Source organism: Leptinotarsa decemlineata, unplaced genomic scaffold (genome assembly GCF_025532065.1).
Source record: "Leptinotarsa decemlineata unplaced genomic scaffold, Ldec_3_MD MMD2_tig00005002_RagTag_RagTag, whole genome shotgun sequence".
Lineage (NCBI taxonomy): Eukaryota > Metazoa > Arthropoda > Insecta > Coleoptera > Chrysomelidae > Leptinotarsa > Leptinotarsa decemlineata.
The window spans coordinates 347712-367266 of NW_027412614.1; the positions used below are offsets into that span (position 1 = coordinate 347712).

A 19555-nucleotide genomic window follows, 5' to 3' on the forward strand; every position below is an offset into this window, starting at 1 on the left:
GAGAGCTCAAGCTGAAATCGCCGGCGGGCGTAAAACGTACAAACGAGGGAACCCAGAATAAGTCCATGGGACTTAGTTCTGGCGGATCAGGTGGCCAAAACCAGAAAAAGTCGATGGAACTTGAATCTGGCAGGTCAGGTGGCCCTACAGTGGAAAATTCAATGGGACTTAGGTCCGTTGAGTTAGTTGGCGGCACCGTCAAGGGAAACCAGACTGGGTCAAGGGGACTCAAGTCTGGTGAACCAAATGGTCGTGTAGGGGTCAAGAGAGGTCAGGACAGGTTGAGGGAACCTGTGCCTGTCAATCAACGGCTCAACGACGGAACAGCGACGCAGAAGCAGCGAAGAGTGGACGAGATCCACGCTGCGAAGAGAAAGAAGAACCGAGAAGTGGAAAATGAAGAATCCGGACCACAACAAAGCGGCATAGTGTTGCCTGAAGAAAACCAAGCCCGAGTAAGTACCAATTCAGATTCTACAGTAGGTAAGATACCACGTAAGTTAGACAATAAGAATGGACAACAACAACGGCTGGAGAGAGTTATTCGTCGTATCGGAGAGGCGAATAAGATGTCGCGAGGTATGTTCTCAGGTAGACAACGAGTTGTCTTGGGCAAGCTGAGTACTTGTGGAGGAGACATACCTCAGAGCAGGAAGGGAGTACTTCCAGAAAGGAAGAGCAGTTTCACGACTGTGCTCCCGACCTGTAAGCATTCCAATGCTATAGTAGCACGAAGTCAACGAGAGTTGAGAGAGCGGGAATTGACGTGTGTTACAGGCGCTTTCAGTGTACCGAGGATTGGTGCAGCAGCTGATAGCGTGACTGGTAGTCAAAGTCAATTGGATTCAGGTCTGGTCAGTGAGCAGGTAGCAGATGTTGGGGGAATCCTGTGTGATGGTGAACCCCAGCCAACGAATGTTGAGGGAACCGTGTGTGATCGGAACCCTCAGCCAACGATTGAAGCCGAACCCAGGTACGAGCAAACCCTGCGGGGTCCCTGCCAGGCCAACACGGGGAAAGCGAACCTTAAGGCACAGGCAGTGGTCAAGCAAACCTCGAGAGGTCCCTGCTTCTCCGGAAGAGCCGCCGCCGACAGCAATGTGGAAGCAGTGGTCAGGCAAACCCCGAGGGGTCTCTGCCTCGCCAATACTGTGGAAGCCAACGAGGTGAAAGGTGAGGCCGAGCAAACCCTGAGGGGTCCCTCCTCCGCCAAGATTCCGGAAGCCAGTTTCAGTAGCAGCAGCAGTAGCAGACAATTGACCGACCTAGAAGAATTCCTGTTGACTGATCCACTGGGCGGTGGATCACGGCGAACGCACACGGCAGGTACCCAGAAGCTTTCAGTGATACCTAACTCGTTCGTTAGTAGTACTACGAAGCGGAATGGACATCGAGACTGGAACAGGACTGATGTTCCGATTGGCAAGCGAAGCCCTAAGGAGCCGAAGGGACGATTGTTGAAGTGCGTTACAGGCACATCCAGTGTATCTAGGAGTGATACAGAAGCTGGATGTGTGACTGGTAGTTGTAACCAAGATGATGTACCCTTGGTTGGTCCTGTGGAGAATGGACCTTTGCGGCGAACGCGCACCGAAACTGAGAGTCGTTTCCTGATGAAGCCGATCCTGACAGGTAGCAGCAACGCAGTCGGAGACCCACATCGGAAATTGCCCAGGATTGACGTCAGAATTGGAGATCAGCGGCTCAGAGCACTGGTGGACAGTGGAAGTTCGCTGAATCTTTTACGCCGATCTGCGTTGGCAGACACTTATAGCGTAGCTTCTGATCAAGGAACATCCTTTCAACTGGCCTGCGCCGGAGTAGGTTCGTCGAGTACAGGCACGGCTGAGGTCGTAGTACTCATCGAAGGCGTACCCTACGACGTGACAGTACATGTTGTCGAGGACCTTGTAGAAGACCTACTACTAGGGTGCTCTTGGCTGACAGCGCACGAGGCAATGGTCGACTTCTCGCGACGTACGATTTATGTTGGCCGGAAGCCGAGGCAGACTATCTTCTGGTCGGAGGCCTACCGCCAGAAGAGTACCCAGTTCCCGAAGTGTCTCTGGAGCAATTACCGGAGACAGCAGCAGAGGAATTCAGAAGACTGTTGGAGGAGTTCGCAGATGTGTTCTACGAATCACCGAGGCAGCCAATTACCAAAGCAGGAGAACACCAGATTCGACTGAAGGATGACACACCTTTCCGACTACGTCCCTACAAAGTTAGCGATGAGAAGAAACTACTGATCCAGGAGGAGGTAGACAAAATGCTAGCAGCAGGAGTGATCAGCAGGAGCAACTCGCCATACCAAAGCCCCGTAGTCATAGTGACTAAGAAGGATGGCAGTGCAAGATTCTGCGTAGATTACAGAAAGTTGAACAGCCAGACGATTCCAGAAGCATCGGTGTTGCCTAATATCCACGAGACGATTAAGGAGCTAGGACAGGCGAAAGTTTTCACCAGCCTAGACTTAAAATCAGGATACTGGCAGGTGCCAATGGAAGAACGTTCGAGGCCATATACAGCGTTCGCGACTCCCGAGGGAGGCTGTTATATGTTCAACTCGATGCCGTTTGGACTATGCAACGCACCAGGATCTTTCCAACGTCTGATGACGGAAGTCCTGGTAGGATACGTAGACAGATTCGTCAAGGTTTATTTGGACGATGTTATCATCTATTCAACGAATGAAGAAGAGAACCTGTACCATCTACGATTGGTATTGGAAAGGTTCAGAGCACATGGACTATGGTGTAGTCCAGCCAAGTGTCACTTTGCCCAGAGGAAACTGGAGTATTTGGGACATGTCATCACCGAAAATGAGAACAGGCCAATGGAGAAACATGTATTATCAATACGAGAATACCCAAGGCCGAAAAATCTGAAGCAGCTGAGAGGATTCGTTGGAGTTGTAGGATGGCTCAGAGAGTTCATACCTAGGCTTGCAGAGCTGGAAGGGGCTCTAACGGACCTAATGCAGACGAAGAGCTTGAAGAACGGCAAGATGCAGTGGACTGCAGCCGCAGAAGCCTTCGTGAAAATTAAGGAAGCAGCGTCGGAACCAATGGTGTTAGCACGTCCAGATATGTCATTACCATTCACCGTGCAGACGGATGCATCTGGAATTGGAATGGCGGCCGTGCTATACCAAGAGGTCGACGGAATCCGCAAAGTGATTAGCCATGCCAGCGCGAAGCTGAAAGGAGCTGAGTTGAAATACCATGTCAACGAAGCAGAATGCTTAGCGATCGTGTGGGCTATTAAGCGTTACAGGCATTACTTGGAGGATAGGCCTTTCGTCTTAAAGACTGACTCCAAGGCTCTAACGTGGTTGGACAAGTTTAAGGACACCAAGGCGAAACTGACTCGATGGGCCCTGTTACTACAGGAGTATTCGTTCACTGTAGTGCACGTCCCGGGGAAGGAGAATCAGCTGGCTGATTTCCTGTCGCGACACCCAGGAGGCGAGCACAACGAGGATCTGGATGCTGATGTAGACAGAATGGGGTTACCACCGATGAAGGTAGAGTTGCCCACAGCACAGGAAGTGTGTAACGTTGAAACCCCGTACGAAGTAGCTTGCAGGACGCAGCGTACAGACGAGGATATTCAACGACTTGTGGAATTAAGAACAGCGCTGAATACCAGAGAACCTTCAACTAACGCTGAGAAGCAGTTGAAGGAGCAGTACCGAGTAGAGGATGGACTCCTCTACAGAAGACTAGCAGAGCGAGACGCACTATACCTCGCCAAAGACTTACGAGAGGACATGGTCAGCTACTACCATGAACACCCAACCTCTGGTCACCCTGGTCAGGATGAGACGCTGAGAGCGATCCGCCAACACTACTGGTGGCCTGGACAGGAGGACTACGTTCGGGCTTTTGTGAGAGGATGCTTGGTGTGCCAAATCACGAAAGCGAGACGACATGAGACCCATGCGCCGTTACGACCACGAGTCGTAGAACGACCTTGGCAGTCTATCTCGGTGGACGTGCTTGGTCCCTATGCTACCTCTCCTCAAGGGAATAAGTACATGATAATTTGCACCGACCTGTTCTCGAAATGGATAGAAGTCAAAGCGGTAGCGAAGGCAGAAACAGTAGACATCGCACGGTTTCTGGACCAAGAGGTAGTGGCACGATGGGGGTGCCCAGAGACCCTTATCACTGATAATGGGCCAGCCTTTGATAGCTTCGCTATGCGACGGTTTTGTAACGCCCGAAATATCGAGCAAGTGTTCACCCCTATATACCATCAACAGGCAAACCCTGTTGAAAGAAGAGTACAGGAGGTGAAGAAAGTCCTTCGAGGAAGGCTTATTGGACAGCCGGAGGAGAAGTGGGAGAGTCACATCCCCACCATGTTATACTGTTTGCGAAATCGCAAGAATGCGGCAACAGGAGAGACACCGGCGAATTTACTTTTGGGATACACTCCACCTAGACCAGGAGATTGGAGCATACCCAACCGAAGAGGACCCTTACCAGAACAACTGGCAGCTAGAGCTGAAAGACTGGAACGGGTAAGACGTAGACAAGAAGTCTACCAACGGAAACTTTTCCCAGATAAGGAGAAGGAACCTCCCAGGCGGTACCAAGTTGGAGATGAGGTACTCGTCAGAACCTTCGTGGGAGGAAACTTTACACCAACCCTTACGGGACCACATAAGATTATCCGGATAGCAGGTCCAGATACTTATGAAATCAAAAGAGGAGGCGTAGACAGACTAGTTCACCTAGATGATATCAGGAGCTACGTCAAGAAAGTCTTGCCGAGACTACAAGATGTGCGCGTCGAGGAAGAGGACGACGAAGACCCGCCACCGGAAGAGGTGGTCGACCAAGACGCGGCACAAGTGGAAGAACCACAAACTGAGCCCAAGAGGGACGAAAAACTGAAGAAACTCCAGGGGATGAGAAAAGTGGCATCCAGAGATCCACCAGTACCCCCTTGGAAGCAGCAGGACGTGGCGATAGACACGCGCGATCCGCGAACAAAAGAGCAGGTGAAGCGGCTCGACAGGACCGTGAAGGCTAGCCTGCAGCGCGCCAAGGAGTGGGTGACGACTGCGAAAGGGCGAACCTGCCATCGGTTTGTCAAGCGCGCGGACACATCTTCGGCAGGAGATTGTGACCCACCTGACGAAGACACACAGGAGGAAACCAGAGAAAGGCAACCTCGAGAGAAGGCGAGGGCGAATCTGCAGGAGGGGCCTGTGGAGACGTCCGAAGGTCAACGCCGATTCACGAGTGAACGTCGTGTCGGGGACCGACGAAGATCTCGAATCGTTGCACTAACACCCAGCAGTACGCAACGCAGACAGAGCCCTGCTGCGACGAGGGATGAACTGCAGATGGTGTACCCTGCAGCAACGGGGGAGGGTGATAGTGACAGCGACGATGAGGACGTTGGACCTGTGGTGATAGTGACCAGTGCCCTGGTACACTAGAACCTTGTGGGTGGAACGAGTACTTTCCTATCGGAGCCAGGAAGGCGTGCCGTGACAGGAACCTTCTTTAAAGGGGGGGGGTGTCGTGAAACAAAACTGTTTGCTTTGTTTCCCGAGCCTCAGTGCAAGCTCCGCTCACTCTGAGGAAAATTGGAAATAAATGAACCTATGTTTTTATGATATTTTCAGCTCAGTATGGTTACTCAGCATTGAAATCTCATCTCCTGAGTGTTAGGAAATCTTTTGCAAGATTAATAGCATTCGTTTATTTCACATTGGGCGAAACCGGTCAGTTTCATGGAAATGCCGTTTTCACTTAGCTAGATAGGGAAATCGTGTTTTCTTCTAAGAGACATCGATAGAACTTTTGATTAGCTTTCGTTTGATACCAGAACGATTTCTGTAGCGTGTCTGGTTCAGATTTTATTTAGATTTTAGTCGGATTTTGAGTTTGAAGTATCGAAGGAATTTCTTCGTCAGCTTCGACCTAAAATCCGGGACTTAGAATTTCAAATGCATTTCACAGCCAAAAGTAATAGAAGGAATAGAGATATCGAAAAAATTTCATCAATAGTTTCGTTTCGAATTGTTGAATACTTTTCGAATATGAAGTTGAATTTTTTCAGAGAAAAAGTTGAATAATCGCTAATTTCCGTTAAAATCCCGTTAGGCGGTTGTTTGTTTGCAACGATCTTCGCCTCAGGGCATACTCACCCCACCGGCTAGCCGGTTTCTGATTGGCTGGAAGGAATGGTGTGATTGTTGACTTTCTCATGCATCGATATGGATGTGATTTTTTGAGATCTGTGATTGGGCGATTAGAGTTCGTCCGCGAATGTATAAATATGCAGAGTTTTGCATTCTTCGTTCAGATACTTTTCAGATCGAGATTACGTTACATTGAGATTCGAAAAGACTTCTTATTGCGATTATTTGACTGGCGATTGATACACTATTCTTTGGCGAGCATTTGAAAGCGATTGCATTATTGGATTGTTGGATATTCTGAGGAATAATTCAAAGGAATTCATTGCGATTTGTTAGTTCTTTTTAGAACTGGGAGAATTCGACGTTTTTATTAGTTCTTATTAGAACTAAACAGGAATTCGTAAATACTAATACAATTTTTCCGATTTCAGGTGGTTTTTGAGTCAAATAGAATTCGTATAATTTCTCTGGCTCTTTTCAGACCCAAATAGAGAAATACTTTCTTCGTTTTAGGGTTCATCGAATGAATTCGCAGTCTCGGGTTCTTTTCAGAACTGTTAAGAGACACTTAAGGATAGGAGTAAAAAGTCAATAGGACTTAGTTCTGGACATAGAGGATTTTCTTGGAGGATTTTTGGATTTTGATAGGATCTTCAAAAGAATTCGTTCTCTGGTCCTTTTCAGGACTCGATAGAGATAGTTTGCGAATAGGGAATTACAGGAGGATTTTTCTAGGAGTTGTTATAGGATTTCCCTCCGTATTCCGACGCCGTGTTGGCTTGACGTGAGCAGACTTGGAGGTGCTGCGTTCCCAGAGTCAAGTGGACTCAGATCTGGTCGGATTGGTGGCCGGAATTTTTTTTCGTTCCAGAGTACGGTTCCTTACGCCACGCCAGGGGAAGCAGTCCAAAATCCTACAAAGGAAGAGTAGGTCTCCACTAAAGTTGTCCGGGCTCAGTCCACCCGATCACCTAGCGGTGTTAAACGATCGAGGTGTTTAGAGCTTAAATTCGGAGGAGTCAAGCCATCATTAGACTAGCCTCTGGGCTGTCGACTCAACGTTACCGTTGGGACCCTCCAGGACTACGATACCTCTTTTCCAAACTTCCTGCGGACGGCCCTCATCCTAGGGTGCGGTTCAACAGTTAGGCTCCTTGATCCTTATTATTTAGCTCAGTTCACTCTGTAGGCCTTGTTAGGGAACTTAGTTTTCGCGAACAAGAGTGAACTTAGAATATTTAGTTTTCCGTGAATCCTCCCCTCTGTCTATCTCCAAGCCAGAGTCATATTAGGGAATTTTTCACAAACCGAACATGCAGACTAGGGCACAACACGCGCGAGCGCAACTCGCAAACGTTACGACGGTGCAACAGCGCGAGGTCACACCCTTCGACCAAATTTTCGAAAATTCAGACACTTTTAATCGCCTGAGTGCGATTTCTACAGAGATGCAGCAAATCCCCCAGGAATCTGTGTTCAGAGGACACAGTATTCCACGAACTCCGGCGGAGATGGCTAGTCTGAGGCTGTCTTCCGCCAGACGTCTCAGTTTTGAACAAGAGGACGTAAGTCCCTCTACCGTGGTCGCAGAGCGACAAAACCTTGGCACCTTCGGCACGTCTGTGAGTCGTTTAGATAGAACCGAATTGTCACAAAGGACTCAGTCCTCAAATCGCGTTAATACACCGGCATTTCAATCTGTGTTAAACCGAATTAGGGATTCTAAAACCCCAAAGACGACAAACATCCACAACTTGTTCGAAGAGAACGAAGAGGCTGAAGATAGGCCACAAAGTGCACCTCAATTGGAGTACCGCACAGAAAGACAAAGGAATGTAGAATATTATATGCCGAGATTGGCGCAATCAGAATGTCGAGATACGACACAAATACCTCCTAGAATGAGAGCTGTGCCTGTGCAGATGCCGAGATGGCAAAGACAGGAAGTGTTTCCAACTTACTTGGAAACACCACGCGTTGAGATACACAGGGTGTACAGCCATCCTGTGTTGCATGAAACCCAATACACAACACCATTGTTGACTACGAACAAGAGTGACTGCTCGAGGAGAAACGGACAAGAAGTCCAGAACCTAGGAAGAAGAGAAGTTAGATCTGGTCGATTAGACTTAGATCTGGATCGCCGGCGGGCGTTAAACGTAGAAAGGCTGTCCGAAACACAGGGTGTTTCGGAAGCAAGGGAGACATCTTCAGATCGCCGGCGGGCGTTAAACGTAGAAAGAGAGTGGAGATTTGGTCTAGAGGATGCAAATCTGGGTCGCCGGCGGGCGTTAAACGTAGAAGAGGAAAGAGGTCAAACAAACGAAGAGGTCGTTCAACGCCAGGCGTTGCGACGGCTACAGGGACAAACCCTTAGCGGTTTGGTAGGCGAATGGGTAGAGCCACGCGCAGGAGCGTCGCTCTGCTCAGAGAAATGCACGTCTGACGGCCCAGCGGAGCTGGGGGGTGGTGGAAGTCAGGGGGGTGTCTCGAAGCAGTTTGGAGCTTGGGGAGACCCTCATGGCGGGACAGGTGTGCCACATCATCAAGAGTTTGACCATGTACCTGTGTCGAGAAGAGTAGAGCTACGCCAGGCACAGGACCAGCCTCACGTCGCACTCGGACAGAGTCTGGGTCCCGAAATCCCTGGGACTCAGGTCCGGGAGGCCAGGTGGCCGTTGCGGCGTCCTGAATACGCGGAAGCGGATGTCGGAGCGCATGCGCACGCCACCGCAAGCACCCGCACTATTAAAAGAGGACAAAGTCCAAACGGCGGACGGTAGCCTGAACGCCGATATACTCGACGTTCAGGAGCAGATGAAAATTCATTTCGCGTTGCGCTCTAGCGGCGAGGTAGGCGGAGTTGACGCCAGCCAACCACGCGCGAGAAACTCTTTCGTGATTTTATATTTAAGAAACGCGAAATGGATTTTTCGGACACTGTTCGATGACTCGCCTAGCTGCATCATCCGAGCATCTTTTGACTGTTTCATTCTGCATTTAAGTTCTGCTTTTCAACCATTGTAAAACGATTGTTAGTTTTTCACTGTACATCCGACGTGTGTTAAATTATACACTACAAATTAGTAGCGGCTACATTTCCAACTTCCTACGTTGAGAAAGAGTTCTCAACTCGAATAGAATTCGGACTAGTCTGGTTAGACTAATAGTTTGGAGTTCGTTATCCAGTGGGATAACCTAGGAGTTTTTTGTGGAAACAAATAGACGGCGGCGTGTTTGCAAAAACCCGATTCAGATAGCGGAAAGGATACTTGGGTATTGGCTGCAGATTAGTGTTGTACAACGGTTGTTGCCAGAGCAATTACGAGTCAAGTGTTTGGGAGGTAATTTAATTAAAAACAAAAATTACCTCCAGAAAGAATTCGTTATGATCACAACGATCACGAACAAATCTGTCTTTTTCAAGACAAACTAAACCGATTCGACTTTCTAGTTCCGAGTGAATTCGTGTGCTGTGTGCTGTGGACTTAAGCTGGTAAGCAAACAGACAATTTCACTAACTTTTGTGTGCATTCACAGTGGTACCTGCCTGGACTCCGGGATTCGACGTGGGATTCAAAGGAAGAGGCCTCTGTCGCCGTATTGACTGCGACCACAGTGAATACAGACAGAGGTACGCCTACCCGAGCCGTCTACGAGAGTCTTCACGAGAAGACTCTCATTGCATTGACGCTCGGCGGCTTAAAAGCCCTGAGTCCCCGGGGACTATTCGCATCTTCGGAGTTAGGAATTGTAGGCAGGTCACTTCGCGGTGTGAGTCTCTCGTAGATAGGGATCGTTAGGGAAACTCTGAGACCGGTCCCAGCGGCCAACGTGGTGTCTCACCGTACCCTCGCGAGTTTTTGTGTTTAGAATTAGATAGATTTTTAGGGAACTAAAAATAATTAATTCGATTTTGAATTTTAAAGAAACCAACTACTTTCTCTCGTGTAATTCGGTTACACTGGGAAAACAAGATCATCCGGGAGTCAAGGGGACTTCCCGGCTCTGGTCTCTTGTGGAGATTTCGGCGGCGACGAGTACACTCACTTCCCTGGCCGGGCATCGTCGGAAACAAAACCGAAAAATGAACGACGAAATTCATTTTTCCAGTACGCCGAGTCGACAACATGGCGCTGGCCAACGTGGGGCCATGGATTCACAACTGGAATCCCAGCCAAATTCAGCAATAAATCCATTTTTGGAAATGGAGGAACACATAAATACCTCTACAAACCCATTCTTAGCAATGGCTATGGAAGACGAGGTAACACTCAGGGACGCTTTTGGAAACTCATTCATAGTAAGGAGTGAAGTGGAATCGTTCTCCAATGTGAGAAATTCACAAAAAGAGATAAAGAAAAATGTGAATTTCAGTGAGGATATGCCTTTTTCGAGTTCAGGCACAATACAAACTCGATGGCGCCCAGAAAAGGTTATAGAGGATGGTCAACAGTTAAAAATTGTTGATCAGGCGATAAGTAAATTAGCTGATGTTCTATCAGTGGCAATGGGCCAAGGACATTCGGCTAATCAAAATGGAAACCGTCTGGATAGACAGAATCTTCCAAGGTTTCGAGGCCTGGAAAATGAGGACCCGAAACGGTTCGTGAATAGGGTGGAAAACGAGCTGAGGAAAGCAAAAATCTCACAAGAAGAATGGGTAGATTTTCTGCGGTCAATTGGACTCAGATGCTGCCAAGTGGGCAGCCGTTTACAAGGAGAGCCAAATAACTTGGCCTATTTTGATTAATAGGTTTAATCAAAAGTTTGATAGCCCTGAGCTGTTAGCTAAGCTGACGGCTAAATTTTATGGAGAGGGACAAACCCGGAATATAAAAACGGATGTTTTTATAATCCAGAAGATCGGCCTGGCGAAACGGCTGTTTCCGAGAATGGATGAACAAGCAGACATGCACATCATTGTTCAGTTGATATCTCCGGAGATTCGATGCTTTTTCAGGGGACGAGTCCCGGACAAACTAGAACAACTGCTTCAGGATGCGTCGGCCATTGAGGAGAATATTAAGCTCTCAAAAGCGCCGACAACCAGCAAAGTAGCGAATGTTGAAGTCCCGAATCAGCATCGAGGGCCGATACTAAATAATCCGAACCCGCAGAACAATGCGAGGTATGTCCCTCCCTATAACAGGGGAAATGAAAACAGGCAACAGCAGCCTCCATCCGCAGGGTCCTCAGAGAGGAATGGAAACCAGCGGTTTCAAAACAGAGACAGGTCTCCACCTAGGAGAACTGTCAATAATGTCCTAGAAGAAGCTAGTCAGGAAAACTAGGAAGTTGCGCAGTGCCAAGTGGCGATGGCCTGTGCAACTTAATTAATCGCCAGAATAATCTAAAAAATTTAGATTTTTCTCCCCCTTGTATAAATAGCTTTTCTGAAGTACTTTCCCCACTCGACGAAGAGCCAAAAGGGTTCGGTCGATCCCTCCCTAGGATCCCCGTTGTCATTAATGACAAAGCTGTAACAGCATTAATAGATACAGGGGCGTCCAGTAATTTTGTGCGGGCAGATGTAGTGTCCCACAAGAGCCTAAAAAATCTCCCAAACTCAGGAATAGTCCTTATGGGTTGTTCTGAGAACATCACTAGGAGTTTGGGTCAGATTATGATAGAAGTGTATATAGAAGAGAGGGTATTCCAGCTAAAGTTCACTGTCCTTAAGGACTTGCAAGAAAAGGTTATACTAGGTATGCCTTTCTTGAAAGGTCAACAAGCCAGTTTAGACTTAACTAGGAATACCATTTATTTTGGACAAGCTCCTCGGTTGTCGATATTTTTTGAAGGGGAAACCCTCAGAAGGCCCGGGAGAGACATCGCGCCTCTGAGCCTAGATGACTCACAATTCGACAAAGCACAAAGTCGGAAATTCTACCGGTATTGGAAACGTTCAAGGACGTTTTTGAGGAGACGATACGCCAACCTGAGACAAAGGCTATTCTCCACAAGATTACAGTTAAAAAGGAGAAGCCGTTTAGGCAAATGCGTTATGCCAAGATTTCTGAGGAGCGTAAACAGATCGTCCTTGAGGAGATCCAGAAACTACTGGAAGCTGGGGTGATTACTAGGAGTACCTCCCCTTATTGCTCCCCAGTAGTTTTAGTACCCAAGAAAGGCGGTAAGCTACGCTTTTGCGTAGACTACCGTCAAATTAATAAACTGATAGTCTCGGAGGCACCACATTTGCCTCCCATCCAGGAGACAGTGAGAGAGATGGGCAAGGCTAATATATTTAGCACTTTGGACGGATTTTGGCAGGCTCCGTTGGAAAAGGATTCCAGAAAGTATACCGCCTTCGGGGGCCCCGACGGTTCGGTGTACGAATTCAAGGTCCTAAGTTTCGGACTTAAAAACGGGCCGGCCGTTTTCCAAAAGCTCATGTCTGAAGTGCTAGCCGGATACGTAGACAAGTTCTGCAAAGTGTACCTTGACGACATTATTGTTTATTCCAATAATGTCAGGGCACACTGTGACCATCTAAAGCTAATATTAGAACGTTTGAGGACACATGGATTATGGCTTTCCCCAGGGAAATGTATGTTCGGGTCATCAACCTTGAACTACTTGGGGAGAGTCGTGTCCGAGAAAGGGAACTTCCCGCAGGAGACTCACATTCTAAATGTAAGGAATTTTGCAACACCGACCTCGGTTAAGCAGATGAGGGGATTTTTAGGAAATGCAGGATGGTTACGGGAGTTCATTCCACATTTTGCGAAAATGGCGGCCCCGTTAACCGATCTTATTGACAAAAAACGCAAATTTAAATGGAACGCGGAAGCCGAGGAAAGCTTCCAACGGATTAAGCACGCAGTATCGCAACCGCTACATCTGGCTAGGCCTGATCCTGCGAAACCCTAATTTTTGCAGACGGACGCTAGTCAGATGGGTATTGGAGCGGTACTGTTCCAACGGGGGGAAACACTGGAAGAGCGTGATGTGATAGCGTATAGCAGCGCGATGCTGAACGAGACTGAGAGGCGCTATCACATCAACGAGATTGAGTGCCTGGCCGTAGTATGGGCGATTAAGAAATATCGGCACTACCTGCAGGCAAGTTCACCCTATTAACAGATAGTTCGGCGTTGACTTGGCTCGGTCGTATGAAGGACGAAAGAGACAAGTTGACTAGATGGGCGCTGTTACTGCAGGAGTACGACTTCGAAATCGTACATGTGCCAGGGAAGCTGAATCAACTTCCAGATTTTCTCTCCCGAAATCCCGAGGATGTGGAAACGAAGGCTGATTTGGAGAAGGAGTCAGAGAGGATGTTTTTCCCTCACCAGGAACGACAAGTAGAGGACCAGAGCGAGGAAGACATAGTTCTGTGCCTGATCGATGAGGTCGCAGAAATATTCAACACCTGTGATATGGTGTCACTATATCACGGGGTTGAAACGTTACTTGAAATGAGAACCTTATTCGACCAGATAGTCGAAGAACAGAAGTCAAGCGAGGGAGTTTGTCGGTTCAGGATGCGCATCGAGAGAGCGCGAGAAAATCCTGAACCGAACGAATATGAACAGCGAATAATGAACGACTTCCGAATGGACGGGGATTTATTATATTATGTAGGTCCAGAAGGGAACTGCAAGCGTTTGCTAGTCCCCAGACGCTGCTGGAACCTAATAATCCGCAAGTACCACGACGAAGGCGGACATCCAGGTCTTGATGAGATCATTAATCAAATGAGTCGTCATTTTTACTGGTCCAACATGAGGAAGCAAGCGCAGGAATATATAAAAACATGTCTGACCTGCGCTACCACTAAAGCGTCGAAACCACAACTCCCAGCAGGACAAAGGCCGCTTGAACCGACAAGGCCATGGCAAATGGTGTCTGTCGACGTTCTCGGGCCTTACCCAGCGGGGGAGAGTGGGAACAAGTACCTTATCGTCGCGGTGGACTGCTTTCCCAAATGGCTTGAGGCTAAGGCCTATAAGAGCGTCCAAGCAGGAGTGGTGACGAAATTTTTATTGGAAGAGGTTTTTTACAGGTGGGGTTTCCCTGAAATCATAATAACTGACGGCGCGGCGATGTACTTAGGAGCGACGTGGGAACGATTCTGCGAATACCACAATATTGTGTCCAGGATGAGTCCGTCGCACCACCAGCAAGCCAATCCGGTGGAGAGGCGGATGCAGGAGATCAAGAAGATGCTCCGCACCGCCCTCATAGACAAGCCGGAAGCTGAGTGGGAGCGACATATACCGGTAATAGTGTTTCACTTACGAACACGGGTGAATGCGTCTACGGAAATGCCCCCTAGTGAACTGCTGCTGAAATATGAAATTCCCAAGCCCGGAGAATGGGCTACTCCTGCGCAGCGCTCACGAAAGACTAACAACCAGAATCGGCAGGCTAGGATCGCCGAGCGTTACAGAGAAAGAATTTTTTCGAATCGCGACCAGCAGCCAAAGGCGAATTTCCGGCCAGGAGACTGGGTGCTTTGCCGATATTCGGAATTAATCCGGAAAATTTTCGGCCAGACCTGGTCAGTCCCTTCTCGGGTGATCCGGAAATTGGGGGTTAATACGTATATTGTGAACCGTGGCGGTCAAGATCGCACGATACATATCAATGACTTGCAGCTAGCGCCTCCTCCGAGACCGGGCCAGGATCATCTATATCCGAGGTATCCGGATTTAGTTCCGTAGCATAAACGCCTTTACATTGTAAATATTATATCACCAATTGTACCAATTGTATATCAATGAATTTGTAAATATGTTATTTGAAAAAAATAAAGAGAAAAAGAAATTGCTTCTCAGGCACTTGAACTCGAATAGCCGTGCAACATCTTAGGGCAGGGGGGTGTCGTCAATACCCAAAGAATCGAAATATAAAAAGATAGAAAAACTGTGTTATTAGTAAAATAATTATTACTTTAAGGCATTACAACAAAAATCGGAAAAATAAAACCAATATTAAACTGTTTAAACGCGAATGAAATCAGTAGAAAAATAATTCTAAGTGTCGTGAAACAAAACTGTTTGCTTTGTTTCCCGAGCCTCAGTGCAAGCTCCGCACACTCTGAGGAAAACTTGGAAAAATGGAAATTATGTTTTTTATGATATTTTCAGCTCAGTATAGGTTACTCAGCATTGAAATAGCATCTCCTGAGTGTTAGGAAATCTTTTGCAAGATGAATAGCATTCGTTAATTTTATATTAGGCGAAAACGGTCAGTTTCAGGGAAATGCCGTTTTCACTAAGCTAGATAGGGAAATCGTGTTTTCTTCTGAAAGACATCGATAGAACTTTTAATTAGCTTTCGTTTGATACCAGAACGATTTCTGTAGCGTGACTGGTTCAGATTTTATTTAGATTTTTGTCGGATTTGGAATTAGAAGTATCGGAGGAATCGGTTTTCGATAGCTTCGACCAAATCTCGCACTTTGTACTTTCAAATGCATTTTACAGCCAGAAGGAATAGAGATATCGAGAAAATTTCATCAGTAATTTCGTTTCGGATTGTTGAATTCTATTCGAATATGAAGTTGAAATTTTTCGGGGAAAAAGTTGGAAAATCGCAAATTTCAAACTTTCCGTTAGGCAGTTGTTTGTTCGCAACGGTCTCGCCCCAGGGCAAAATCAGGTCACCGGCTAGCCGGCTTTTGATTGGCTGGTGGGCATGGCGTGATTATTGATTTTTTTAGTCAATCGAAGTGGATGTGACTTGTTGAGAGATATGATTGGCCGATTGGAGCTCGTCCACAAACATATAAATATGCAGAGTTTTGCATTATTCGTTCAGATACTTTTCAGATTGAGAACACGTAATATTGAGATTTGAAAAGACTTCTATACTTGCGATATTCTACTGGCGATTGAGATATTCCTTGGCTAACATTTGAAAGAGATTATTACGATTGGATTGTTGGATATTCTTCGTGAATATTTCAAAGGATTCATCGACATTTTGTAGTTCTTTTTAGAACTGAGAGAATTCGCGAACACAGATTCCATTGGGACGCAGTATTCCCAGAACTCCAGCTGAGACATCTAGTCTGAGGATGTCTCATGCTAACCGAAACTTTTCGATCAATGAGGACACTAGTACCTCTTCCGTGGTCGCAGAGCGACAAAACCGTGGCACTTTCGGCTCCATTGCAAGTCGTTTAGTTAGAAAGAACGAAACTTCTCAAAGGACTCAGTCCTCAAACCGCAGCAAAAATTCGGACATTCAATTTGTGTTAAATCGAATTAGGGAATTTAAAACTCCGGAGAACCAGCGGAATAGCATTTTCCAGGAGGAAAATGTAGCAAGGGAACATCAGGAGATGTTTTCCGAGAAGCTTCCCAATGAGGGAAAAACTTCGAAAGCACAAAGCGCGCCCCAGTTAGGGCTCCGCGCTATGCTAAAGTCAACACGAAATCCCGCTATACCAAGATCGGTGGCGATGAAACAGATGGAGGATGGAATCCCTCCAAAGACAATTCTGTCTGAAAACGTAGAGATTTTCAGGCAACGAGAGGTGTTAGCTACATATGTAGAGACACCTAAAGTGAACATGTACAGGGTGTACAGCCATCCTGTACCACTGACCAATTTCGAATTTACAAGGCCATTGTCGACCTCAGACAAGAGTTCATGCAGGAGCAGCCGACACACTCGAGACGAGGAACGTTTCGAGTGCAACGTGGGACTCTTCAGGGAGGAATCGCCGGCGGGCGTTAAACGCAAAAATAGAGCTGAGATTTGGTCAAGAGGACTCAAATCTGGATCGCCGGCGGGCGTTAAACGCAGAAATGTTTTCCGAAATACTGAGTATTTCGGAAATGAAGAGGAATCGCCGGCGGGCGTTAAACGCGGAAAGGCTTACCGAGATCAGGAGGGTTTCGGAAGTGAAGAGGACATCTTCAGGGACGAGTACCTGGGAGATGGGTACTCCGACGTGGGATGTGAATTCGACGGGTCGCCGGCGGGCGTAAAACGTAGAAACGGAGGAGCAGGACAGGTCGTCCGACGCCAGGCGTCGCGACGCCCCCAGGCCCAAACCCCTAGTGGTTCCTGGGAGGGAGATGTTTGGTGCACAGGAGCGCCTTACATCTCTCGTGAAGGTGCAACTGAGGCCCTAGCGGAAGTGCTAGGGGGAGGTGGAATGCCAGGGGGCATCCTGAAGGCAGCTGGGCCTTGGGGATGCCTTCATGGCGGGCGAGGTTGTTCAAACAAATCGAGGCATTCAACGAGCTAGTCGAAGCAACGAACCAGCCTTCCGTCGAGCTCAGACAGAAGCTGAGTCCCGAAATTCCTGGGACTCAGGTCTGGGAGGCCTGCCGGCCGTCTCGACGTGAAGAAACGGTGACCGAGGTAACCGGCGGGGTCGGTGTAGCTGTGCACGCCTCCGCCCATACCGAGGTGAATGGAGCATGGGAAGGTGACGTCCAGCGCACCCGGCTGGACTACGAGCACCCCTCCCGTCCTCCAAACCCAAACCGTTTTGGAGGACATAAGTCCAAACGGCGGACTGCAGCCTGAACGCCGATATACTCGACGTTCAGGAGCAGACGAAAATTCATTTCGCGTTGCGCTCTCGCGGCGAGGTAGGCGGAGTTGACGCCAGCCAACCACGCGCGAGAAACTCTTTCGCGATGTTATATTTAAGAAACGCGAAATGGATTTTTCGGACACTGTTCGATGACTCGCCTAGCTGCCTTCAAGTTCTGCTATTCAACCATCGTAAAACGATTGTTAGTTTTTCACTGTACATCCGACGTGTGTTAAATCATACACTACAAATTAGTAGCGGCTACATTTCCAACTTCCTGCGTTGAGAAAGAGTTCTCAACTCGAATAGAATTCGGACTCGTCTGGTTAGACTAATAGTTTGGAGTTCGTTATCCAGTGGGATAACCTAGGAGATTTTTGTGGAAACAAATAGACGGTGGCGTGTTTGCAAAAACCCGATTCAGATAGCGGAAAGGATACTTGGGTATTGGCTGCAGATTAGTGTTGTACAACGGTTGTTGCCAGAGCAATTACGAGTCAAGTGTTTGGGAGGTAATTTAATCAAAAACAAAAATTACCTCCAGAAAGAATTCGTTATGATCACAACGATCACAAACAAATCTGTCTTTTTCAAGACAAACTAAACCGATTCGACTTTCTAGTTCCGAGTGAATTCGTGTGCTGTGTGCTGTGGACTTAAGCTGGTAAGCAAACAGACAATTTCACTAACTTTTGTGTGCATTCACAGTGGTACCTGCCTCGACTCCGAGATTCGACGTGGGATTTAAAGGAAGAGGCCTCTGTCGCCGTATTGACTGCAACCACAGTGAATACAGCCAGAGGTACGCCTACCCGAGAGTCTTCACGAGAAGACTCTCATTGCATTGACGCTCGGCGGCTTAAAAGCCCTGAGTCCCCGGGGACTATTCGCATCTTCGGAGTTAAGAATTGTAGGCAGCTCACTTCGCGGTGTGAGTCTCTCGTAGATAGGGATCGTTAGGGAAACTCTGAGACCGGCCCCAGCGGCCAACGTGGTGTCTCACCGTACCCTCGCGAGTTTTTGTGTTTAGAATTAGATAGATTTTTAGGGAACTAAAAATAATTAATTCGATTTTGAATTTTAAAGAAACCAACTACTTTCTCTCGTGTAATTCGGTTACACTGGGAAAACAAGATCATCCGGGAGTCAAGGGGACTTCCCGGCTCTGGTCTCTGGTGGAGATTTCGGCGGCGACGAGTACACTCACTTCCCTGGCCGGGCATCGTCGGAAACAAAACCGAAAAATGAACGACGAAATTCATTTTTCCAGTACGCCGAGTCGACAACAAGCAGTTTGACAGCAGACCTTCCACATCTACTAATTCTTATTATTCAGACACTGAACAACAACCATTGCAGCAACAAATGCAGAGCAGTACAACACATCTTCCACAGCTTATTCTCAGTGTTCCGACCTTTTACACCAAGCTCGAGAATCGGCTTTCTTAGCATCTGATGATGAGTATGAGAATATTTAAAGTAGTATTACAAAATTAAAATGTATTTTGTTTTTCCAAATATAACTAGCATTGAAAATATGTGCACTCATGACCAAACTATTATTGCATACTCTCCAAAAGAAATCATCAATCATATTGAAACCCATACAAAAAAAATTACTATACGATATGAAAAAATGTGGGTGTTTCATTAACGTACCGTTATATAGTTCGCAAGGGCTTCATATATTGTCAAAAACACCTCTGGTAAAAATACTGATATAGTACTTTTCGGTAGTCTATATAAATACTGCAAGGAAGCAAAACTGTCACCAGTGGCAAGATAACGCAATGTTACTTCCAATTTCATTTGAGGAGCAATAGGACTTCTCATCCACGTTTCTGACTTTGTAAGTTCAGGTTCAACTAGTTTTAAGAGCTCTTGAA

The 19555-nt window shown here is 47.3% G+C and overlaps 1 long non-coding RNA gene across 1 annotated transcript in view; it reads right to left on the bottom strand.

Moving 5' to 3' along the window:
* Positions 1–19555, bottom strand: part of LOC141484213 (uncharacterized) — a 189861-nt gene that overhangs the window by 119452 nt on the left and 50854 nt on the right. The window lies entirely within an intron of this gene.